General features: G+C 44.2%; 1 protein-coding gene across 4 annotated transcripts in view; it reads left to right on the top strand.

Annotated features, from left to right (window-relative positions):
• RAI2 (retinoic acid induced 2) overlaps positions 1–25,713 on the top strand; it is a 46,428-nt gene that overhangs the window by 7,049 nt on the left and 13,666 nt on the right. The window contains exon 1 of one of the 4 annotated variants that reach the window (XM_027643987.1): positions 9,000–9,169. The exons of 2 other annotated variants lie outside the window; for them this stretch is intronic. The gene's annotated coding sequence lies outside the window, so the exon portion shown is untranslated. Of the gene's footprint in view, positions 1–8,999; positions 9,170–14,780; positions 14,804–25,713 lie in introns of those variants that run through there. One more of the 4 variants, XM_027644004.1, reaches the window with a different exon arrangement.

Genomic DNA, 25,713 nt, shown 5'->3' with positions numbered 1-25,713 from the left:
ATTCACAAGGCTTCCGTGATGGAAGAAACTGGGCTCTTCACTGCAGCTCTTCTAATTTGTGTGTGCAGGATACACAAAGGGGTGTCTTTCTCTCATGGGGCTGATGGTGCCAAGCTCAATATCTCACATCTTCCCACACCATTGTACCTAAGTGTGTGTTCATTTTGTGGAAAACTGGTTGGCCACACTCAGTTGTGCTAGAACCAGAGTAATGTAGGTGGAAGAAAACAGTTGCATGGAGTTTACTTCTCTGCTCAGTGAGCATCTGCCTTTGGTTTGGGTTTGACATTTAGGTCCTTAACTGATTTTTTTTTTTTTTGGATGCTTGGGTAGCAGCTGTGTTTAGCTATGAAATCATCACTTGTCTTTTAGGATATATTTTGGCTGTCACCACAGCTTTCTGTCTTCTAAAGAGGGGTATTAAATTGATGGGGGTAGCCCTGGATGCCATCAGATGCTACAGACAAGAAAGTGGAAGCAGTATGTGGCTATGTGCCAGGGATCCCCAGATTCATACTGTGTAACCCCAGAGCTGTGCAATGACCCTTCTGGAGCTGGAGGAACCTAGTAGAGCCTCCCACCAGAAATGGTTAAGTCAAGAGACGAGGTGGATGACCTTGACCATGAACAGGCTACAGACATCTTAGATTCACTTTGGTTGCTGGAAAGGCTGGTTGACACTCTTCGTATTTGCTTTCTGGGGGAATGGAAGAGCTCTTTACTTTAAAGCGTAAAGACCGAAATATTTTGGGATCTGATGAATCTAAAACCACTTCCCTAGAGAAGAGGTGCCACTGCATTTCCAAGGAGCTGAGGTTCTCAGTCTAGCAGCCTTTTATTTTTAAAAAGGAAGGAGGTGTTTTTATTAGAGTTTCCTGTTTTGAATTCCTTGGTTATAGGGTATGAAGTGGTCAGAGGAGGGAGAGTTATCATTTAGGTCAGGGTTGTCTCTTTGTATTTTCTTATTTCTATACGTAAGGTACACATATGAATTATTTATATGTATATGTTATGTATTTTGATTTAACATTTTTTTCCCAGTTCTGTTTAAGGCTGCTACTTTAAGGAAATATAAATATGGTTTCCTGTCAGGAATGGTTTACATATAGCTGGTCCTGCCTGGGGCAGAGGGATGGTTTAGGTGACTTCTGAAGGTCCTTTTCAGGACCTTTTCTGTGGTTCTAGGCAGTTACTCAACAAAAGATTCATGGTGCGTTGTGCTGATTATGCTGAAAGGGCTTTGCTATGGCATTTAACGTGGATATTTGTTTGAAAAGGAAATAATTGCTAATTGTAGCATAGTTACTGCTGCTGCATCGGACAAATGTTTCTTTAAAGAGGAAAACAACTGATGTTACATTTTTAGACTAGCATCGTGATATGGCTGTGATTAATTTTTCCAGGAGCTTTGTGGTTTTTATATCTGCTTAAGTGTATTAACATTTTAAAAGGTCAAAGGTAAGCTTTAAAATGGATGCCAAATTAAGATGGATGGGAGGAAAATGACATTTACTTCTTGTTACTGCACATTGTTTGAATTTGACCAAAGGCAAAAGCAAAACAAAGAACAACCCTCCCCCCCCCACACACACACACTTGCACACATGTGCATGCACAGATAGCCAGCCAGCCATATTCCCACCACCTGCCTTCCCTGCACACCTGGTCTGGGAAAATCTTATCTATCAAGACTGATAAATCATGATAATCATCATCATCCTAAAAAAATCAGTAGTCTAGTGTCTTCATTTCCAGACAGCCTATGTATCCCTTCCCAAAGTATATAATTTAACTAGTGTGAGTGGACTCTGTAAATAAAAGTAGCTAAAATATTTATATTAGGAAAATATGGCTAATGGGAACCATAACCACAGTATCATTTCCTGCCCTTGCTGTGCTTGAGATGATTTCATTGGGGAAGGGACTGTACCCTCATCTCTATTCATGCAGTTCCTGGCACATGGAGTCCCTGTGAAAACAGAGGATAAAACATGGTGGGAATTATGCCCTTGCTTGCAGTGGCCAGTCCCAGCTGAAAGCAAGGCTTTAGCAGAGCTGCTCTGTGAACATACTAGTGTGCAACAACTTTGGTTTTGGACAAAATGGCATAGCTCGAGGGAGGACCGAATCTGTTTTATGTCCATCGTTTCCACTCTTGCCTTTAAATGATGATGGTGGGCTAGGCTGGTGATGTGCCCTGTGCCTTAGGGATCTCAGCCACTCTCTTGTTCAAGGGATCCAGCCTGTTTTTGTGGATGTTGTTTCACAAGACAGATTAATTCCCACTGCTTCATGAAATTTACTAATCCAAGATGTGTTTGTTTTTTTTTTTAAATAAAGGGGAAAACCCCTTAAAATTTCTTCAAATCCTTCTTCCCGCTGGTGGCTCGTCAGGGAGAATTCAGACTGCATCCTGCATCAGCCTCTGGCAGCCTCAGCCCCGTGCCGTATCCTGAAGCACATCCCAGCCTCATGTGGACAGCAAGGGCTGTGTCGCCCTGGGAAGAGCCGCACGGTGCCGGCTGTGGCTGAGCCGTCGGTAACCCAGAAAAGGCACTACTGCTGTTCCCGTGACTGTACCTACCCGCCTCCGTCCGGTAGGCGACATTCCAGCCCCGCACTGCAGGGAAAAGCGGGAAGATCCCCCTTGGGGTCCCTGGCGTGGGGGGGCTGCTCAGAGCAGGGAAGGGAAGGGCTAGTAGCAGCTTCCTGAAGCTGCAGTGCACAATCCTACCCCTGCCCCTGTCTGAGGATGGGATAACGGGTGGTCAAATCCTCTCCTCTCCTCCCCAAGAAGCACCAAGCTCTTCTAAGCATCCCTTTCTGGCTGCTGAAAATGTTTGTCTGACAGAAAAAAAAAAAAAAGAAAAAAAAAAAGGAAAAAATGTCAATTGCTCAAACGCTTTGTTCCAGCATGAAAATGTATTTTTCATTTCAAACTGAATGGATTCTTTGAAGGCTTGAATGCCCTCAGAGTGGAACAAACTAAACAGTTTTATTTTTTCATTCTACCAAAAAAGAAAAAAATGTTCTTAAATCACGCAACCCAAACATTTCTTTTTAATTTTTTTTTCCCAGTCTGGCCACTATAGCAAACAATTTCATTATTTGCGTAGCTCTAATTGCAGTGATTAAACAAACACAGCAAACGCCGACCCTTTGCAGAGCCTCATCACAGCCCCACAGCCAGCTTGGTCTGTATTTTGTCAGCAGCAAGGGAGATGGGAGCAGCTTTGTGTAGACTGAAAATAAATTACCGACTTTCTGGCATTTTTTTTTCCTTTCCAAACTGATACACTATCAGTTTAGAGAATGAATAATTTTGCCCTTTCTCTTTGCTAGCAGGCTGAGAGATACCACCCTATTGTGAACCTGGTACAGTTTAAAAAGCATTTGGATTTTCAGTGCTTTGTTCACATGTTACGCTTAAGTTGCAACCTTTGTTGCTGTTATTAGAATAATATGTAGGGTTGCTCTTCTGTTAGTAATACTCCTGTTAACATAAAGGGATGAAAAACAAACATCTGCATCTGGTTTGGGTTTTTTTTCTGTGAAGGTGGCAGGTACCTGAAAACAGAGTTAAGGAAAATTTTATCCGGCTACAGTTCCATCAAACAGGAACAAACAATTTTTTGGACATTTTTTAATGACATTTATTTATAGCAGGTAGTGCACAGGCGGCTGCTATTTCTCAGCATGCTGGAAGAATGTTCTCCAGATGGTGCTTACTGTTTATGCTTTTATTCACTTCGCTTGAACACAGCAGCACTCCACACAAAACATGGAAAATTGGAAAATAAAAACAATTATGTTTTTACAAAGTGCCATGTGATTTGCTGAAATGTCTGAGTTGACTGATGAGCCGTGCGCAGGGGCAGTGGGGGGGAAATCACGCCTGTCACAGGAACCCTGCACCCGAGCACCCACATGGGTCACAGGCATCACCTCAGCTGAGAGGGACTCACCCATCTCTCCCCAAAAGGTGGGTTTGAGCAGGGCTCCTAATCCTGCCCATATATTTGTGCCTCTTCTGCCTCCCTTTTCCTGCACAGGGATTTGACTGAATGTAGGAAAGGGGTTATAACAGCAATATTTTTGTTGGGTTTTCTGTGACTGTGCAGCCCCAGGGTGGGACAGACACGAGACAAAGCATTTCATAAACCTCGCCTGTGCAATCGTGTTCCTTCAGCTTGTAATCTCAGTGAAAAATAAAGAATTAAGGCCTTTAGCTGGTCCATCTGAAAGCAGTAGCTAAAGTCAAGACTGATTTCTAAAAGGACCAGCATGGTTCATGATTTCTGTTGGGTACAGGAGTGAAAATAGATATCCAGATGGTGGGCATGCTCTTGCAGCTTCTGCAGTTATGCAGCTTCTGTAGGACTACTCACAAAAAGCATTTTCAGACTAGAAGCTTTAAATAAAAGACTCTGGAATCTGAAGAATTTTTTTCATTAAAAATCCTTGGGAAAATAACTTTATTTAAATGTCATTCAAAAAAACCCCAACAAACCAACCAAACAAAAAAAAAATCCCCAAGCAATTATAAAAATGGCTATCAACAAGCAGTGAAAAAAAAAGTCCATTTTATTATTATTTTTTATATATGTCTCTCTATATCTCTATATCAACATATAAAATAATAAATAATTGCTATAAATTAATATAAGAATAATTATTATAAATTAGTAAAAGAAATAAGTATTTCTGTGTTCTATTAAAAAAGCAGAACAAGAAAACAACAAACCTGCAGCACTTCAGGACAGGTTTTTAAATAGCAAAAAACATATACCAATTTTAAACTTTCAAAGAGGACGTGATTGTTATTTCTTTGTAAACATGAGCCTTCAGATTCCTTTAAAAACTAGTTTAAAGATGGCAATACTTTTGTTGAAATTACATTTCAAGAAATTAATGTGTAAACAATTGTTGGACTGGTTTTGGGGTTTTCTTTAGTAAATGGGTAGTGCTGCGCAGCGCTTCAATTCCTCTCCCTTGCCCATTACCCAAGAGACAGAATTCTTGCTACATCAGCTCCATGCTGTTTATCTTCCGTTGCTCCCTTGGCAGTTATTATTTCTTAATGTGTTAATTGTAGTTCCTGTACCCTGGTGTGTGAGGGTGTGTAATGTTCATGATAATGATGCTGACATGTTCTCTGGTTCCTGGAATCGCAGTGAAAAACTTAAATGTGGTCTGGGCATGGGGCATCCAGTAAAAGAAACCAATTAGAAGAATTCAAATAGCATGGAAGAACAAAGTGGGTAATTGGGAAGAGTAGACATTGAGTTGAGATGGTGTTTTTTTTTTTTTTGCTTATTAGGTTATTATTCCTTCTATGGCTCTGGTTTTGTGTGATATATATTTTTTTTAATTAAAACTTGAATTATGTCACCCACTTTCCACCTTTTAACAGTATTTCACACTAAATTTCATTCCTAATAGCGAGTAGTCAGGGGTAAGGAATGACTTTGCTGAGCGATGGGACTGTTAATTATTAAAAAGAAACCTATGGATTTAAAACAAATTAGACCTCATTAAGCCTAGGTCTGTTTCCACGTGGACCAGCGGACATAAAAAAGCCCCCCTAGGAGTGTGGAATACCGTACTTTTTAGCTGACACATCACTAGTAGAGCTCCTGGGCTGGCGTGGGGTGTTCTTTTGGTTTATGTCAGAGATCCCCAGTCTCTGATCTCAGTTCCAAACCTGCGAGTTTCTTGCATCTCTCCCATTTCCCTTCCATCTTTCCTGTCACCCTCAGCTACCCTTCACATACCACTCAAACCCACCTGCCCACCTTGCTCTGGAGGTGTCTGCTGGCCATCAGCAGCTGGAGTCCACCTGGCTACCTGCATGAGGACGCCAGCACCTGGACAATCTTGGTACTGAGCAGATTGGTTGTTCCAGGTTTAGTGAAAGAAGAAACACAGGAAAGCTCCTCTTCCTTGATTTTGGAGGGCAGGGAGATCTTTGACTTCTACTGTGGAGCTCTTACCATGGCCAAACTGACAAACTCTGTAGGATAGATCTATCCCCATGTACAGAGATGGTGGGATTTTTTGTTCGTTTGGATTTACTTTGTTATCAAAACTCATCTGTGACTCTTAAATTGTTTGTACTTCGGAGTTTTTCTGTGATACTTCAGCAAAAATCCAGATGGCTGAAATGATTGTTGGAGGCTGTATGCTCAAACCTGTGTAACCGCATATGGTTTTAGCTGCTTTTCTGACATTTTTTGGAGGCAATGGGTGAGTGCATCCACAGGAGAATCCTAATAAGGAGTGTGAAAGGTGGCCTATAGTGAACATTTGAATTGTATGTTCACAGGCATGCCATATATGGGCTTTGCTATCTTGCTGAGACATCCCCCAAATCTTCTCTGGCATTACAGGCAGTGATACACTCATATCAGGAGAAGAAACGCCCATTCTGCTGGCTAGAAATCAGCAGTAACATTTTGACATCTGTGCAACAGTTTAAAATGAATTATTCAGCACATAGATCGTGCTATTTGAGCAGCCAGCACATCTCTGCCCATTTACTACTGTCAGTCCATGGTGGAGATATCATTGATGCCAGTGGGAACTGAGCACATGGGCTGGGGGTAGGTTTTGGCCCATAGCCTGGAACAGCATTTGACAGCACCCCTGCAGAATATGATAGGAATAATCTTCTTTGCCACCAGCAAAAGGCCGAAAGACAATGGCAGTCTGTTTCTTCTCTTAGAGTATTTTAAACCTATGCAGAAAAAAAGGTCTTAGGAATTAAAGAAATCATTAATTGTTTGACTGTTTGAGTTCTGCTTTAAAGAGTAAAACTTGCATGTAATTTTAATGAAATCAGTGTATTGCATATGACTCTCCAGAAGCCCTGAACATCTCTTGCTACTGGGAGTAGACCCAGAGCACAAACTGGCAGCAGGTCCAGGCCAGTCTCCAGCTTCTGCCAAGTTAGAGGGTTGAAGTGAAGCAGTCTCTAATTCCTGTCAGCAAAGAAAATTCGTAAGATTCACAACCTGAGCAGCATCTGATTTGGAAAAACAAGCTGAACTGCTGTAAGAACTCACTTTGGGAGACTGCAGATGGGGAATTGAGAGGAAACACAGGTAACTAAACTCCCAGCAAAACCGAGTCTTCTCAAGACAGGCGTTCAGGAGAGAAAGTGGACATTTTTCTTGTGTTTAGCTTTCTAATTCAGCAAGGTCGTCTGAATTAAAGCAGTGTATGTGCAGTAGAGAGTCTAACATCTGCTGTTTCACAGGATGCCTGTTCCCTGTAGCTGCATTTTTAAATATCAAATGTGGAATCCAGTATGGCAATGTCCCTTCTTTAAGGACTATGTTGTAGCTGTCCACTGATGCTTATTTAGCAGGTGAAAATTTAGGAGCACTCACATAGCATTGCAGCAATATCATCTACCCATCATTGTCCATGTTTTTCAGGTGGCTAACTAAAAATCTAGCCTGCCTCAATTTCTACCTGCTCTGCCATTTATGTGTAGCAAGTAATACCCTGCAGTGGAAGGAGCTCAGTGCTATACATGAAAAGTGCTATACCTATTATCCAGGTCACTATAAAACAAATTACTAGTATAATGAAAGTTAAGTAAATCCTTATGTCTTCCTGAACTGGGTAGAATTTAAGCATATATTTAAATCTTGCATGCAGTAAGAGTGTATCCTCTGATAGTAACAGTGTAGCTGTAAGGTTTTTGAACTCCTCTCTGCGGGTGCTTAGCTTTATTTTTAGAGTCCCCAAGAGCTTTGCAATTAGCTGAAAGATGTAAAATTGTGATTAGTACCTTGCAGCTCTGGATACTCAGGTGTGGTGCTTCAGGAGGAGGTGGGACCTGGCTTCCTCAGCCGGTCCTTGACAAGAGTTATTCTGCAGCTGATGCTGCTGCAGCAGGGAGAGAGCTGGAGTGTGCAGCCCGGTGTGGTTACGCCTGTGGGGTACTTCCGTAGGGGCTAAAACCTGTTCCAGCTTTTGTAAGGCTACCATCACCAAAGTGTCTGAACCTTCTTGCCCTCTTTGATCCACTCACCATCGCTGCACTCCCCTGGGTCAGGAGGATATTGTCCCCCTTGGGCAGGGCGTAGAATTGGCATAGAGAGATGTCAAACCCGATTTTAATAGTTATTTTTGTGTCCACATATGTGGAGACATCTCTGGGGGAGGGTTCCACACTGCCTATCTGTGTAGTTAGGACCCTGTCTCTTGTTACACAGCTGGTTCAGAGAGGCACCATGTGGGAAGCTCATGAAGGGGGCCGTGAATCTGCATCTCCCCAGTGTCAGAGCAGAAGAATGTGCCTTGCTAGTGTAGGTGTGGGGTGAAGGGGGGTGTGCAGTGCAGGAAAACAAGGAGTAGGGTAAATAGCGAAGTAATATATGTATGGGGGTGAAGAAAGCTACCTGGTTTTATTGCCACTTGATTGGAAGGATGTGCGTAGCTTGTGCACATCCATTAATTAGTGAAGCAGTTGCTCCATGCTGGTATCAATAAAACCTTAATAGTACATGATATCAGCCCTTGATTGCTTCCTTTTTTCCACATCCCCTTGTGAGGATGTGTGTGTATCAGTGCAGCTGTGCACTCTATACAGTGTGTATGTGCTGTGGCTGCCTGCATAAGAAAAGGACAGTAAAATAATTTAGTGGCTAGTTACCTCCCATGTGATTTTTCCGAGTGTTTATAAAAGGATCTTTGATACACAGCACTCTCTAATGTGCACAAAATAACCAGTGTTGTTTTCTTTCCTTTTCCTGAGATATAGTAACTCTTAAAATGGCTCCTGAGCAGGCTTTCCTAGGTACGTGTAGCGGTTGCAGCCTGATGGGTTAGCAACAACAACAACAATAATGAAAAAGGCTCTCCTTCGTTTCCTTTATATGCACATCATGCAGCTTTCCAAACAGTGCATCAAACACTGCTGGCTGGAAATTTCCAGGCCCATTTCCTGCCTGGTGCATGCTCATAAAGCAAGATTGTCTGTACAGTCCGTAGCTGCAGTACCGCAGAAAGTCAATAAAGAGCTGACCACCTCACCTCTATCAAAAGCAGTTGAGAAGCTCTGCCTCATCTGCCTTATTAAAACCACACTTGACTCCTGCAGAGAAACCTAGCTGGGAACCTTGAAGAGGAGGGCTAAAAAAAGGAGGCTGAAATTGCAGTGAGTATTCTACAGCTAGGTCTTGCAGTAAGGTTAAAGAGTGCTTATTGTAAAATAAACCAAAAAGGCAGCTTCATTAAAACAAGGAAAATGCCTGCATTTAATGCAATGAACTTCTGACTCTCCCACCTATGGTACAGCACAGAGATAAGATGATTAGTTATTGCTGCAATGAGCAGATTTAAGTAGCTCCCTAATGGATTTGTATTTTGAATTTAAATATGTGTATACCTATATATGCATGTGTGTATATTTAATATTTGCAAGAAAAGGCATGATGTAGAAATAGATGCAAGAGATAGAATTTATACTGCAAAATATATTTTAGTGTGAGTTTGAAAGGATGTTTGGGTTTTTTTCTTTCCCTTATATAAGAGTAATTGGTTGAATGTTTGCCAAGCTTTTAGTAGTATCCATTGGGAATCCTCACCCCCACCTTACCCAGGCCCGGCAGCTTTTTCTCACCTTAAAATGAAAAAAGAGAGAACTTTAACAGAAAGATCATTGCTTTAGCTTAATATTGTAAGATTTCAGAGATTAAATTTTCTGATAGTAATGAAATGAACCCTGAGTTGTGCCATGAATTTGATTGCAGTTAATTTGATTTTTAAGATGCTCAACAAAGCTAGCCCATTAGCTTTAACTTCACATACCTTGGATTTGTACAAACTGGTGTTTTTATGTATGTATGGGTACAGATAAAATGAAAATCTCTCTCTGGTTGTTCAGTTGTTTGTAGGAATTACTGTCAATGAGTACTTACTAACTATAGTGCTATTGGAAGTAGTATCCGTTGAGTTGCTGACCAGTAATCCCACTATGTTTATTACTTTGGTGGTACAGGGTTAGTTTTCCTTTTCACAAGAAAAAATATAGCTGAACATCTCAGCCAGGAGAGACACACGCAGACTCTGTCCTGCAAATTTTTCCAGTTCTCATTGATTCTAATGAGAGTAGTCATACGAATAGCAGTGACTTTTGTCAGAAAGGACTTTTTTGGCTGAAACTCACAATTTCTGTTTATGTGATTTGCCTCCTCAGACTTCAGAGTGAATGTGTTCCTCTTGGTGTAGTATTTTCCAGGAGCAATAACTGTGGGGTGGGGCATTCCCCAAGGTGGTCCCAATGTCTGGTCTGTTCTCTTTACATGATTTATTCTTGGTCAGCAGTCAATAAGATGGTGGAAGATGTCCATTTATATATATGTGTGTATAAATAATACACGCTTCAGATAAGAAAGTATTTGGTGATGTCAGAAAACTAACAACACATGGCTACAGATAACTGAAATAATGCTATGGGAAAAACAGGAGGGGAATTATGCAGCTGGGAGAGGATTGGTGACTATAGGGAAAAAAGTATGGAGGATGTGGTTTCCAGAACAGGGGAGAAACAAGACCAGGAAGGGAAGAGCAGGATGATGGGGACATGCAAGTTGGGAGTGATGCTGGAAGTTCTCCAGGTGATGGGCAAAGGCTGAGCTGCCAAGGAGATAACTGTCATGAGCTGCTTGTGGGAGGTCCTGTAAGCAGGGGAGTGCAAAATCTCAACAGAAGTCAGGGGATATATGACTTCATGATGTGTGGAAGGGAAACTGCCCATAGATGGGAAAAGGGTTGGACACATGACTGGAGACAAGGCGTTTTGTCTGGATCTGTGCCACTGAAATACACGTCAGCACTTGTGGAGCCAGGAACCTGTCTGTCTCCTTCCAGCTCCATGATCCCCAGCAAACCTGCTAGAGGGTCATTTCCTGGCTCCAACACAGAGGGTCCTGGGACAGCCCTGCTCCTCACTTGGGTTCTCCTGCCTGTGTCCCAGGGAGGGCTTCTGAAGGTCGCAGCCAGCTGCCTACAGAAGCAAGACCAGGGTACAGAGTCCTGTCTGCCTAAAACATTCATGGTCTGGCCTGGGGTAGAGTGGGGCACTTGCACCAGGAGTGATCTGAGAGGTCCCCAGTTTGGGCAGGGTGAGGAGCTGGGTGCTAGGGTGTACTGCAGCAGGGAGCTGCTGTCCTTCTGCAGGATGCTAGCATGCCCACACCTCGGCAGCATCTTCTTGGATCCTGCCAAGTCACACTCCAGGAGTCTCCCTTGCTTACTACAGGACAAGGAGAGGTTTTGTTCATAGCCTACTATTTTAGCCGGTTTGGGTTGTTTAATTCTTCTTTTTCCTTCATGCCGCTTTTGGTGTCTCCATCTGAAGGCAATGTGCACAGTTATCTTGATCAGAATTAGGCAAACCCATTCAGCAGCAGAGGAAGGGGGAAAAGCATTAAAGAGGAAGCACTGACAATCTCACCAGAGAGTCCCATAGTGACAAATTTAGCACAGAAAATTGAGGGTGGGGACAGAAGCCTCATCTTTCTCTTCAGGGGGTGCTGAAACACAGTGCCCCTGGAAGTACTCAGGCATTAAAGCACTCTCTTGGCATGGAGCTGCCCATTCATGCTGGCTTTTTTGCCCCACGGTGGACAGTGCTTGGTTTTCCATGGGAATCTATATCCATAGGCTCATTGCTACCAGCCTGCACCTGGAGCAGCAGAGACCCATGCTCCTAAAGGAGAATGCACCTTTCCCCGCGGCTGAGGCTGGAAGCAGCATGAATCATCACCATAAAGAATGATACAGCTTCCATACTACCACTGAGTTAGACTAATTCAGAGGCAGCATGTCCCATGTCTCTCAGCCAATGCTAGCCAGAAAGGAAACAATTTTGCACATCAGCAATTTTTTATGATTAATAATATTATCCTGCCTTAATTGAAAAATGGGCTGGTGCCCTTAAGAAGAAATTAAGCTGGAGGAATTAGTATCTAACCTCTTTATAATGAATGTGTGTTCTTACACATTGCATATTACTGGCAGTGCTTTTAGAAAGAATAGTGCTGTGTATTGTAATAAAAAATTGTCCCATATTGTTTGTAGTTGCATGGCACCATTCTGTCTGGCTGACTTGGCTTTAAGAGCCTGAATGCTTGGGAAGAAGCAGTGTGAGGATGCCGAAATCCTTTTAAAGGGAATTTATGTACAAACAGGGGGATGATGTGTAGACTCCAAGCTCTGCTATCAGTTGTTATTGCTGAGAGATATTCACGGGGAGTCGATGCCAGACGGAACATTAGCCATTGCTGGCCTTGGTGCCTTCGTGGGAAGTCGGTCATAAAGTCAGTGAGGGTTCCTGTTTGTTGGATTTTTAAACACCAGTGAATCATTTTACGTAATAAAGCAGTTGTCGGGGTGAGTTTGTGTAAAGGTCTTTGTGAACCACTCTCTACCAAAACAAAGCTTCAGAAGGAGAGAGAGGCAATGTCGAAGGACAGGGAGATTTGTTATGCCCAGCAGAGAGCTGGCAGTTTGACTCTGCTGAGGTTTGCCAGGCACCCAGTGGGAGCGGGGAGCTGTTGTCTGCTTCTTCCCATCTGCCTGCGACTGCACGTGGTGCCAGAGATGGGGCGAGTCATGACTTCAAGGCATCAGGCTCCTTCCATGGATCTGGCCCTGGGACTTTTGTTTTGTGTGAAGCAACCCAAAGAAGCTGGGATTAAAGAAGCTCTGGGTCTCCAATATGGACAGTCGGGGACAAAACAAAGTCATTAAATTCATTTTGGCCATACTGCTGCCCTGGCATCACCCATCTCTCCTGCAGGTTCCTTGGAGGACTATTGCTTCAGCAGCAGACTCATGTACATGTGAGCAGTGTGAATGTGACATTATTCCCCATATGTAGAGCTCTTGAATCAGCTCTCATCAACTTAAATATTGCTTACCCAATTGCTTGAACATTGTGCGTCAAATCTCCCTGGAAACGTGCAGTGAAAAATTACGCCTGTGGTGGAATCACTGGTGCTTTCCAGTGTCCCTGGCCATCCTGGAATAGTGGGAGGGTCCTCATGAAGAAATAAATACTCTCATGGTGCCATCTTCCTTGGAGGGCAACCTGCCCACAGTTTAGGGCTGTGGAGAGAGGAGGAGAGTCTGGGGAAGGAGCCAGGAGTGTCTGGATGGGGGCACACTGGCTCTGTAGTGGTGCTGGGAACACAGTGGGGACAGTGCGGGCGAGGCTGTCCTTCCCTGTGCCTTCTTGGCCACAGCCCTTTGGACTGCACCTGCCCGGAGGGGACCCACAGGATTCTGCCCAACCCTGCTGAGGGAGCAGTGGCAGGTGGACTGGGACTGGTGGCATTTTCCTGGTGCCATGCTGCATCCCTGATCTGTTGTCACTGCCTGTGTAGGTTGGCCTTGGTGCATCCTCACACCCATTCTCTGGCATCTCTAAATTTGTAACCAAGGTCTTCTTAGCTACCTCTTCCTTTGTATTTCAGCCAGGGTCCCTATTAAAGCAGACAATAAGGAAGTCTGCATTAAAATGCTTCCTTCCAGCCCCATCCTCCTTATCCCTGGAGGAAACGCTTGTCTCTGCCAAGATCCTGCCTTGCAAAAGTAAACAATATGAAATTGCAATAAAATGTTTTGATTTGCTGGGCCTGACATTCAGAAGCTGCACAACAGAGACTTACAAAAAAGGATCTTCTATAGATAGCCAGTGTGAGAAAAAAATAAATCTAATTTTGGGCTTTATTTAGATCCAAGCATCAGGGCAGTGATGCTGGAGAACAGCGGATTTTGTCGCCAAACCTGAAGGTTCTTAGGAGGTTTATACTGCAGCATCTGTCAGCAGCTTTCTGCCTGGTATCTGCGGGTGACTGGCCTATTGCACAGTAATGTCAATATTTGGGACTCTGTCTCTCTCACTGTGTATATGCACTGTTGTTGCTTGACTGGGTGGTGTACTGAAAGCCCTCAGAAGGAAATAGATGAGCTGAAACTTGTTTCCTCCAGGGCTCTTCCAGATAATTCAGAAGGCAAACTGAAATGGAGGTGTAATCCCTGGGACACGAGCTTCCTTGGGCGCTTGTCAGTTTAGCAGGCTGGGTAATCTGCGCTGTCATTAAGATTTACAGATTAGCTGCAGTGAAGCTAGTTGGCTTTGACATTTCGTTAGGGAAGTTTTCCATAGTTTTTCATCCTCCATCTTGGCGCTGTGAAATACAGCTGATGTAGCTTTGTTATGCTTACACCTTCCAGCGTTCGTGCAAGTTGATGCTGGGGCCGCAAACATCTTATCTGCTGAGGATTTTTTAAATCATCTCTTGTTTATGAAAGACTAACTGGGTCATAGGCTAATTTTGGGAAGGATCTGCTTTCCCCAGTGCTAACTAATAAATTTTCATCTGGGTATCGTAAATTACCCAGCTGTTATCTTCCGAAGAACGGATAAAAGCAAACGCTATTTATCCTATAATCTGCAAATATTTTGAAAAGTGAACCAGAATATCAATAAAATGGCTTATCATCAAGGTCTTGTAAGACTCTTAAGGACATTTATTTAGAAAGCAAAATGGAAAATTTAGAGGCAAGAACTGAGCAGACGAGGAGGGAATATGTACGAGTGACAGCATTGTAAATTGTCTTGGGGGTTCAAGGAACTGGGGAAGGACACTGTGTCCTGAAGTCCCTCTTTCTCAGAGATGTCTTTGCTGATAAGCACCAGTTGTTGTTCCTGGTGACAGTGATCGAGGGGGACAAGGCAAGGGATCGCTCTGTGGGCTCTTGCAATGGCGAGCAGAAATGGGTATGTGACCTGATTTATTTATGATGGCTGCATGTGCCCTCACTCTTCCACTTGCTGCAGAGGATGAGTCTGTCTCCTTGGAGCTTCAGTTGCTGTCCCCATTATCCTCTCCCAACCCTTTTCAGATGCTCCCTCTGAAGACTTGCTGCCCCAAGGGCTGGGGCATGCAGGTGATGTGAGCTGGCACTGAAGGATGTGCTCCAGAGGCACAGCGTGCAGGCCAGCTGGACACGAGTCCCTGCTGTGGAGGAGTGCTGCTGGCCACTGTCTTTGTGTGTCTGCATTCCCAAGGGCTGTCCTATTGCTGTCAGCTCCCCTAGCACCGCAGAGCGTGTGGAATGCCTGCTGTGGGACCTTAACTCTCTTGCCTCCCTAAGGTGGCCATCCTGAAGTCTTACCTTAGTGCTGTAGGGAAGAAGGGACTAATGACCAGGGCAAGACTTGTGGGGACAGCCAGGAGGGATGTGTGGCACAAGGTGTGCAAGTCAGGGGTCAGCAGGGACACCAAGTTCTGTCTTGCAGAGGGACATCTTTGTCCCTCTCTAGCTACGTTACCTCCTCCCTTCTGCCTCTCTCTCCTTCACTGGTGCTGTCTTGCATCCTTTGCTTCCCTGTCAGCCTCCTGTCCCATGGATATCACAGACAGTGGCATGTGGGCTCTGGTATGTGAAATCTGCCTTAACACACTGCTTTGTACTTCTGTTGCAAAACCATGAGTGAAAGGCAAAGTTTAGTTAAAAAATTATTTACTGTGCTCTACTCCACCTGAAAAATATAGAGTTAACATAAGTATTGGACTGCATATTTTAGGGCTTCGGTGATTTATCCATCAATTATGTCATTGTAAACTGAAGGTGAAGTTACACCTTCATAGACCTGGGATAGCAAATGATTGAACTGAACCCCTGCTGGGTACTTCTGCTTGAATTCATTTTAGTGAGAGAAGAGGATACAATCAGCAGAAATGTCCTGGACTGGGCACCTTGCAACTGCATAGGTTGCTTTGGGGTAAAGCAGCAGTTCCTGTAGAATGTATTCCTGTGATCTGAAAAATGGAGAAATATTAAAATGTAAATTTGTATGTGTGTGTGCACACATGTGGACATGCAGACGTATGCTGTTCCTCTAGAAGGTAAATATCAATTTTGAATCTGAATATTGATGTAGCAATTTAGAAATAGCTTTCCAAGAGAAGGTGTCTGCACTGTTATATTTACCAGCATAATGAAATCAGACAACCTTTCAATCCATAAATCACAGTGCAATATTTGCCGTTACAATTTCTATGGTTGTACTGAGCAAGCAACACTATCCAAAGAATTTTATTAAATCAAAGTAATGAAATTGAAAATCTGTATTGACTCTTCTTTGACTCTTTCAGGTTCTTTTACATTTTGGCTGAGAATGTTTTGTTTGTTTTTCAGAGTCCATTTTCCTTAGTTATTTTATTTCTCAGATTGGAGGCTGTCTGTTAAATCGTTCATCCTTGGGGTGTAAATCTCAGGGTGCTCTCTGTGGTATTTACTGGCTGCAGCATAACACACATTTTCTAATAATCTTCACTATTGTGCTGATTTGAAAATTTGAAGCACAAACTGGGTCTAAGCAGGCCACAGGAATTTGTGGTTTCAAGGCAACGATAAGAAATTTCTTAGTGGCTTGACAACATGCATTTAAAGTTGATTTTTGGTAATTGCAAGAAATGGTATTGCTTGGGAATGGCTTCAGTGTAATGTTCTTTCCTTCTAGAAGAAGAAGTGCAAGGGGATTTGTACATGGGAGTGATTGCAGGCAGAGAGTAGAATATTTTTCTTCTAGAGCCTTACACTGTCGTCAATATATTTTCATTCTGTACAAACAGCTCCTGCAATTTTAGCTGAGAATAGTTTTGCAGATCACACTGTGGAGATGCCCTGGGACTCCACTGCTTGCCAGTCACTTTGTTTGATCATTCAATCCAGACCAGACCTTCACAGCCAGATCATGGAGAGTCCATGGAGGTCTGTGAAAGAGCATGGTTTCCCAAGTACACCTGTTTACATGACCTGGCTTTCTGTAGTATGATCAAGACACCTCAATTCTTCTCCAGCTTTCAGAGTTATGAAAATAGATCACTTCCTCAGCTGTGGTCAGAGGAATTTTTGATCCATCTTTGGCAACTATTTTAAAAATACAGTAGACATCCCTCAAGGAATTTTCTTTCTGCAAGCTAAGGGCACTGCACAGCAGTTCTTTATTTGTCACTGTTTTCTGTATCTTCCCTAACACTCAGTTTTCCACCACTTCTACATCTGGGGTTCTCAGCAGCTTCATTCATCTTATCCCTAGGATCAGGAGCTCTAGGGTTTTTTCCTCCAGTCACCTCTTCATCTTCCCTACAACAGTCATATATATGTTTGGGGTTTCCTTTGGTGGGTTTTTTTGGTGTTTTTTTGTGTTTTGTTTTCTTTTGGGGTGGGCTTTTTTTTTTTGTTGGTTTTTTTTATTGTCCAGAACTGTCTGTGTCTCATACCCTGCACCATCTCCACTTTTCCCAGGAGCACAATGTGTGTCCCCAGAATTGGATCCCCCAAACTCTCTGCTGGTGCCACATCTCTGTGTGCTATCACTTCCTTCCTCTGCAGCTAGTCCTGGGAATAAAACATGAAGTGTGTCAGCATAGTGGCCTCTCTTGGGAGGATGTGTGAAGTTTGAGATGAATGGTGGTGTTCTGCTAGAAGGTGTTTGGTGACTGCTATCAAGTGGTCCTTTGATCTGGAGACAACTCAGAGGTCCCCACAGTTCTGCAATACAGATGTCAGGAGCTCTGCATCCTTCCCTCTCTTTTTGCTCCTTTCTTCAGCTTTTTGGGGCGTGCTCAAGGTCTCCTTAGGATTGGTGTCTGACCTGCTTTCAAAGGTATCTGTATCACTGGTGTTGATCCAACAGAACTCTCTGAAGCTGTTGCACCAAAATCCCACCAAGTTGAATGTAGGGCTTCACAACCTGTGGGACCTGATGTTAGGGCAAAATGTGTTTTTCTGTAAGGACCAGCCGCAGACTTCCAAGGCACTTGAGAAGAAGGCATTTATACCTACTTGAACAAACCCAAAGTCAACATTTTATAGCTTCTTATAGCTGTATTTCCAAGCAAAAGGGTTCCAGTGATGTCAGGTCATCTGAAGAATGACGTGGCAACCTAATCTTGTAAATATCCTGAACAGCACTTATATTCAGAAACTTATGCTCACTCATCAGCACGATGATCATCTCTGGGTTAATAATAGCTCCTTTTTTTCTTCATTTATTGCCCAAATTTACTCTGTAATGGAAATTGTGCCTGTCACATGTTTAAAACAGATTTTCTCCACTGTATGTATGGAGGAAGGTAAAGGAAGTGATAAATCTCTAAAAAGGAATATGATAAAATAAATCCTCTCTTACTAGGGGGCTAGATACTGAGCTTTTTACTCCTTTGAGGTCTTGGTCTGTAACTGGCCCTGCAGTCACACAGAACCCCAAAAACTGAGGCTATAGATGACCATATCTAGTGAATAGCTGGTGTCCTGTCTGTCAGCAAGGAATAGATTGAATGAACTAAAAAAAAGCAAACAAAAAGCAACCCCCAAAAAACTGGTAAAAAATGGCCATGTTTGAAAAAACTAAGGGAAAACTTTGTGGTTTTGAGAATTTATGACTTTCCTTTTCTTGCCTTCAATAATCTGAAGAAAATCCGTCACTCTCTCTCCCTGTTTCTGACACAAAAAATATTTTATGCTTAGTTATTTCCCTCTGTTAGCATCCAGTCAATAACAGGATCAAACTACTGACTACACATCTGTTCCTTTCCTCCCCTTTTTGCTGCTATTTGTGTATGGGGAATAATTAGCTGTGGATCATAGTGATTCAGCTGCTGTAACCTAATGTTTCCATCCCACCAATACCCTACTGATGGATGGACAGTTGTTTGCCTTTCTGTCATACAGTCAGTGGGCTACATAGGAGCAGGCACTGAACACCTCATCCCACTCCAGTGCAGTGTCAGGCATCCACTGGCTGTGGTTCAGCAGGAGCAATGACAGCTATTTCCCCACCTGTCTTCCTCTGTTGACCAAAAGAAAAGCAAAAGAGGAGGAAATCTTTTGTTCCTGGGGGATGAACCACTCCAGCAGCAGGCACAGGATGTGGAGCGGATGCTTTCTGCTTACAGTCCTCCCTGCTCCATGATAGATAGGCTTCAGCTAAAATAAACTAGTATTCTATGAAGCTTTGAAGTGCTCTCGTCTTCTGAGTCATTTCCCTGTCACCCAGCGGGCAGTGTGATGCCAAAGGATGTTGTTATTGCATCACATGGATGTGTTCAACCATTCAGGCCATTCAACCTCCTACACCATTTCCCACATGAATGGCAGCTTTGCCTCTCCTGACCAACTTCTTCCTTTATTTTGGCATTTTCCAAGACAGTGGAAAGCTAGGACCATGCACAGAGACTGATGCCACTCCGGGGCTCTGAGTGTCCCTCCCTGCTTGCTTTCTTTGCAGATTATTTGTCTTAGTAGAAGGATCTGGGAGCAGTGCCATGAAAACAGGTTCCCTTATCCTCCAGCCACTATACAGCACAGGAGTGTGGCCTCTCAGGGCAAGCTGGAGTGCACATGGCAGTGCTCTGTGTGTGTCAGATGGACCACCATGATTGGAAATCACATTATTATTCTTGATTTTACATTGTACCATTAAAGAAAATCCTGATGTTATAATGCTCTGTGTTCTCTTTTCTGTACCTGAAATTACCAATTACAGGTATTTGTGACAAGTCAAAAAAACCCCAAAAGCTCAAGTGCCTTTTGAATGAAATTGCCCAAAGGTCTATTTTCTTCTTGAATCAGTCCAAACACTCTAATTTGATAATGTTGAGATTTTTGCCCTCCAAACAATACAATTCTTTTCGTTTTAATTAAAGAATTTTTTCCGTTGCACTAGACTGATGCTAAACTGGCTTCCCTAAATCTTCTTATGCTGTAAGTAGCAGTGACCCAGATAAACACATTTAAAAATGCAACTGGTGAAACTACAGTATGTTGCCTTTGTAAGATGCAGCAAGAGAAGGACTAAAATAATTCTATACATTTACAAGCATAGCAAGTAGCATTATATCATTAAAAGCATATTAATGGATGAGTTTAAATTTTTTATATCACATGTGCAAATCTGTGTGAAATCAGTGTTGCTTAGTTTGGAGTCAGAAGCTTGAAAGTCACAAAGAAACCCATGAAAAAGAATCACTTCTTCCTTTTATGTATGTCCTTTTGCAGCATGGCAAGGCCTTTTGAAAAACAGGGGATAACTGTGTTTAAGAATGCAGCCACACAGAATCAGGACCATATAGGCAATGAGGATAAGTTGCATTTCTGTTCTCCTTGGTGCCTGAGTTTTCAGCTTTGGTGACTTTCTGATGTAAAGTCTGGGCTCTAGTCCCAGCCAAACCCACTCGGTACCCACCGCCCATCTAAAGCCAAGGTCTGGAGAAGACACCAGTTCTTCTTCACTGGCTGTATCAAGGGCACAGATGTTGCCAAAGGGCCTTGTTTGACACTATATAGGTAAACCCTTTCTAGGGTCCCAAAATTTTTGATTGATGAAATAAGGGTATGCTGCCCATTGTTCCAGAGGCACATTTTGTGTGTCACTGTGTGTACGAGCACTGCCCAGGATGCTCTGGTATCAACTTCACTCTGCTGTCAGAGCTTGCTCCAGCTGCCTTGGTCAGATCTGATGGCATGTTACTACTGGTGCTCCAAGAGCGAATGCTTCAGCCCAAACTTCTCCTGGTAACTATTGCCCAAGTCACAAACAGCATGGAAGAAATTGATGGAGCTCAGGAGTGTTCAGCCCAGCACTGTGTGATGGCAAGCACCAGTTCCTGTGGCTGCAGGACAGGGAGAGCTGGGCACCAGTGGGGCAGGCTGTGGGGTGTCCCTCGCACCCCATAACTTGCTCAAACACAGACCTTCCCACCACTTTTGGTTTTGCGGGTTCTTTTAGGCATTGGCGTCAACTGTGTTTACACAAGGAAGAAATATATGCTATCGGGAACAATTGGATAATAAACAACCTTTAATTAGTGCTGAAGACACGCAGGGACCTAATCCCTCAGTGCCTGTTTAGACAGCTAAACCCAAACAGCCGGCCAGCAACGCCCTGTTACCGGCGTCCCCCCAGCACTGTGTCCATTCCTGCTGCTGCTGCCGCGTTGGTGGCTTTGGTGCCATCACCACAGAGGTGGTGTGTGCCCACCACTCCTGGGATGCTCCTCTGCCCACCCCTTGGCCACTGCCAGCCTGTACCAGTGGCTGGGTCCTTGCAAAAGCTTCACCCAGAGCAGTGGCCAAGTTGGCCTTAATCACTGTAAGGACCAGGTAGGGTTTACTGGGTGTTAATTGCACTGGCTGATTTGGGATCTTCAAAGACCCATGCCCCCTTTAATTTATTTTTGGTAGCAGCATGCTCTCCTGCTTACTCTGGGTTAGCATTAGGCTATAAAATTGCTAGTGTCAGACAAAAAGTCAATGGATTTTAATGATTCTTCATGCTTTTGCGTCATGCTGAGGGGGCCTTTCCACTGGACATGGAAGATGCCTGGGGGTGGTAAGGTGCGTGTGTGCCAGGACCCATTCCCCATGGCCACGTACCCTAGGAAGCTGTGGGTGCTGGCACTGACCTCACCAGTGAGATCCAGCCAAGGGCCTGTGTCCAAACAGAAGCAAGTGCTGTGCCCAGCAGCCGACAGCTGGCTGCCATCCCTCGAGATTACTGAAGTTAACCTGCATGAAGTGCGTCCTGTGAAGATGGCCCTTTTCGTTGTATGAGTCAGACATGGAAATGCACGTTGGTTGTTGCAGCCTGACCCGTCCTTCCCATTGGAAAAATTGTTGATGTTGAGTTTAGGGAAACTCTCGTGCCTTCTTGTTGTGGAGCACATCTTGACAGAGTTTATGGTCACCTACACCTGCCCTGGTAGTCACCCTCCCTAGGGTGGCTGTGGCCAGCAGCTTTCTGCTCGGTTTCTTAACTAGGGACCATGATACCTTTTTGGGGAGGATTCAGATGGGCTCACAAAGGGTTTGTGCTTGCCAGGGGACAGCTGTCTCTTCTGGTTTGGTTTGTGCTGCCCAGATGTTTACCCAGCTCAACCAACAGTTTGGCACATGAGCACATCCACTGACAGGCAGTAAAAACGTAGGTTTTTCTTGGTTGCTGCCTTAGCTCTCGGGGCTTCTTGTGCAACCCCTGTAGTGGTGTGGCTTGTTCCTGCTATGCATCTCATATTGCAGATGCCTCTGTTTTCCCTCAGCCACCATGGGCAAAGACAGGCCAGCAGTGGCCCCTGGGAGCCCAGTGGCCTGGCATGCACTGCCTTGGTACCTCACAGACCACCCATCCCTGCATGTGTGGTGCCTGGACAGGACAGCCCACCTGGAGCCATGGAGTTTCTTGGGGCAGTGTGGCACAACCCCACATTTTGCATGCAGGAGGAACCAAAAGGTGCAGCAGCCCCTCTGTTCAGCAATGGCTTTACCCCCTGAGTGTGGGGCACGTGTAGAGACCAGGTGCTGACCATCCCACCAGAAGGGATGGAGGAGAGCTTTTGCAGGTGGCATCTGCCCTCCCCCTTTGCCAACAGCAGGCTCTTAAATGAGCATAGTTGTTTTCTCTAACACCCCACCAAGAAAATACTGAATATTTTGTGCTTCTTGGGTGCTCTTACTGTTTCTGTCTACAAGGACGGGGGTCATTTTTGTAGCTTGCTACCAACATATGGATTTGCCTGAGGCAAGACAGCCACGTGCTGTTTCTCATGACTTATATAAGCTATAGGCAGTTTTTATTCCCTGAAATTACTGCATAGTTAAAACTATTTCCTCCTTGTTTGCTAATCTCCCAGGCTCTGTTGGGTTATCAACAGGTACTTGGTGATGCAGTAGTTCAAGCCCTCAGTCTCTATCTTTGCTCTTTTGACCAAACCCAGTGCACCCACACTGAAACAGTTGGAAGGGGTCAGCCGTCCTTTGGATGAGTTGTTAAAGAGCTGCATGTGGAGATGGAGAGGGTTGGACAGGCTTGGGTGGCACCCCAAGGCTGTCCCCATTCCTGGGGGCATGTCTGGTGGTGGCCCTATCGTAGTGGGAAGAGCATTGATGTTAGTGCAATCTCATTGTATACCCAGGCTGAGGGAGAAGAACTACAGGCATTGCCCGTGGCATTGGACAGGCCTGGGGTGGAATGAGTGGTGAAAGCTGGTGCCTAAGGGAAGAGAGAACTCAAAATGGTTAAGCCTGGGAGCAGCAATGCTGTGGCAGTTCCCCACCCCCCATTCTGTACAAGGAGATTGTTAGCTCCACCTACATCAAAAGCGTAGCAGGAAAATATATCATTGCCTGAAACAGAATATACACAAAGCAGGAGAGACAAAAGTGCCCTCAGACCCCCTCTCTCAGAACTGCCTCCCAAAAGGGCTTCGATGGGGCTGACCTTCCCCTCAGCCTGTTCTTATACTGCTCCTGTATTTGCATTAACGTGGGAGACAGGGAGAAACAGCCTCAGGTCCTATCCTCCTGTTATTACAAGAATAAGCTAGGACATGGTACAGCTATGGAGGTTTTTATTTGTGGGTTATTTGTTTGGCTTTCCTGAAGGAAGAGCTTGCGAGAAGTATGTTCTTCCCTAATAGAGCATCACCTTACATTTTCATGTCGGACAGTCTGCTCTGTCTGCTGAGGCAACCTGAAGAATGAAAAAGATCGACAGCAAAAAAAATTTGCTTCAGAGCTGCACCAGTCTGCTGGCAGGTTTTTGGTTTTGTTTGGGTTTTTTTTTTCTGTTAGTTTTGTTCTTCTTTATTTTTTGTTTCCTTTTCCTTGTTGTTGGTAAAGGAATGAAGCTATGCAGTTTTCTTCTTTCACTGTCTACAATCCATGTAGCAAAATGCGATTCTTTGAAGAACTGACCGTGTGAGGAATTCATGCCAGGCTGCAGCCCTGTGTGCAAGGACCTCTTACATCCAGAGCTTCATGACCGTGAAGCAACATCACCTCACCAGGATAGCTGAGCCATAGTCATACTGCAGAGTGTGTTGCTAAACTGCTTCCTAAGGCTGAGCTGAACAGCCAAATACAAAATCTCCCAGTCAGATTTATTAGAGTGGCCTGGTGATGTTCCCCAGAGGACTTACGATCTGTGGTGATGGATGACACCGATCCATTAACGTAGTAGTCTCTGGGAAAGATATAATTGTCGTTCTGCATCCTGCAGTTTCCCGAAGTTTTTCTGAACATGTAATAGCCCGCATCACAGCGGAAATTGCTGGTGAAAAATGCTGCACTAAATATGTCAGGAACTCTATATCCTACAGCAGCACACTCCTCTTCTGGAACCATACAGCCATCATTAAGATAGGGGAGGTGATGATAACAAAATTTGGTATATTGCACTCATCATGATGCTTGTTGTCTCCAAAGGTCTGTTGGAAAAATGTGGGCAGGACTGACCTTGTTTCCTCTTGCAGTACGCATCTGTGAAATAGGTTCATGTTGACTTGTTCATAGAATCAGGAAAATAATATTTACTTTTACCTGCAGTAGCAGTGCTATTCTTACAGTGCTGGTTGCCTTGCCTGCATGTCCTGAAATACAACCCTTTTCCTCTGAGTAGTCTGAGTCTGGATCCCTGATGACAAAGAGCATTATTACTTTTTTTGTGTAATCTTGGCATGGTTTGGAATAGTCTCACCTCCATGCATTGCAAGCAGTGTGTCGGTCCAAGGTGGGATACCCAGTTGGAGAAGACTGCTTTGAACTGGCTGAAAGATCTTGGTTCGTGGAGCATCAAATTAATAAAATTAGACATTAATATTCACACTTAGGCAGACTATATGTGCTCCAGCAGCAGAGAAACATGACGGAGGGGGAATAAAAGGCACACTGGAGAAATGCAAACACAAGTAGTGGCCAGCAGCTGGACTGAAAGGGAAGGCAGCCCCATTCCACCTCAGTGAGGGTGTGCATGGATGTGAGCCCACTCATCCTCATGAGTGATTGCAGCAGTAACTAGAATCCAACCTGAGGTCTGTGCTTTGTGCTGGTCATGAGCCAAAATGATTGCTGTCCATTAGACGTCACAGTCAAATGGATGAGGCAAAAGGCATTAGAGAAGAAGTGCATGCATTTATGCATGTGCATGTGGGGCGTTTGTAGGCATTACAGGTAATGCAATTTATTGGAATCTGTAATTGCTGAAAGACCTCAACAAATTAGAGAGATGGGCAATCACCAACCATATGAAGTTTAACAAGGGCAAGTGCTAGATTCCAGACCTGGGATGGGGCAACCCTGGATGTGTACATAGGCTGGAGAATGAGATGTTGGAATGCAGTGCCATGGAATGGCACATGGGGGTCTTGGCTGACAGCAAGTTGAACATGAGTCAGCAGTGCCCTCGCAGCCAGGAGGGCCAACTGTGTCCTGGGGGGCATCAGTCAAAGCATCGCCAGCCGGTTGAGGGAAGGGTTTTTCCTGCTCTGCTCTGCTCTGCACTGAGGTGGCCTCACCTTTAATATTGTGTGCAGTTTTGGGCACCACCATATAAGAAAGATATGAAGTTATTAGAGAGTGTCCAAAGAGTCTGGAGGTGAAGCCTTATGAGGAGCAACTGAGGTCAGTTGATCTGTTCAGCCTGGAGAAGAGGAGGCTGAGGAGAGACCTCATTGCAGTCTACAGCATCCTCACAAGCAGAAGCAGAGGAACAGGTTTTGATCTCTTCACTCTTGTGACCACTGACAGGGCTCAAGGGAATGGCATGAAGCTGAGTCAGGGCAGGTTTAGGTTGGATATTAGGAAAATGTTCTTCACCCAATGAGTGGTTGGGCACTGTAACAG

The sequence above is a fragment of the Corapipo altera genome, unplaced genomic scaffold (assembly GCF_003945725.1).
Source record: "Corapipo altera isolate COAL_440 unplaced genomic scaffold, ASM394572v1 0, whole genome shotgun sequence".
NCBI classification, from domain to species: Eukaryota; Metazoa; Chordata; class Aves; order Passeriformes; family Pipridae; genus Corapipo; species Corapipo altera.
The sequence above is the reverse complement of the archived record's forward strand: the minus strand, read 5'-3'. Positions and strand labels throughout refer to the sequence as shown.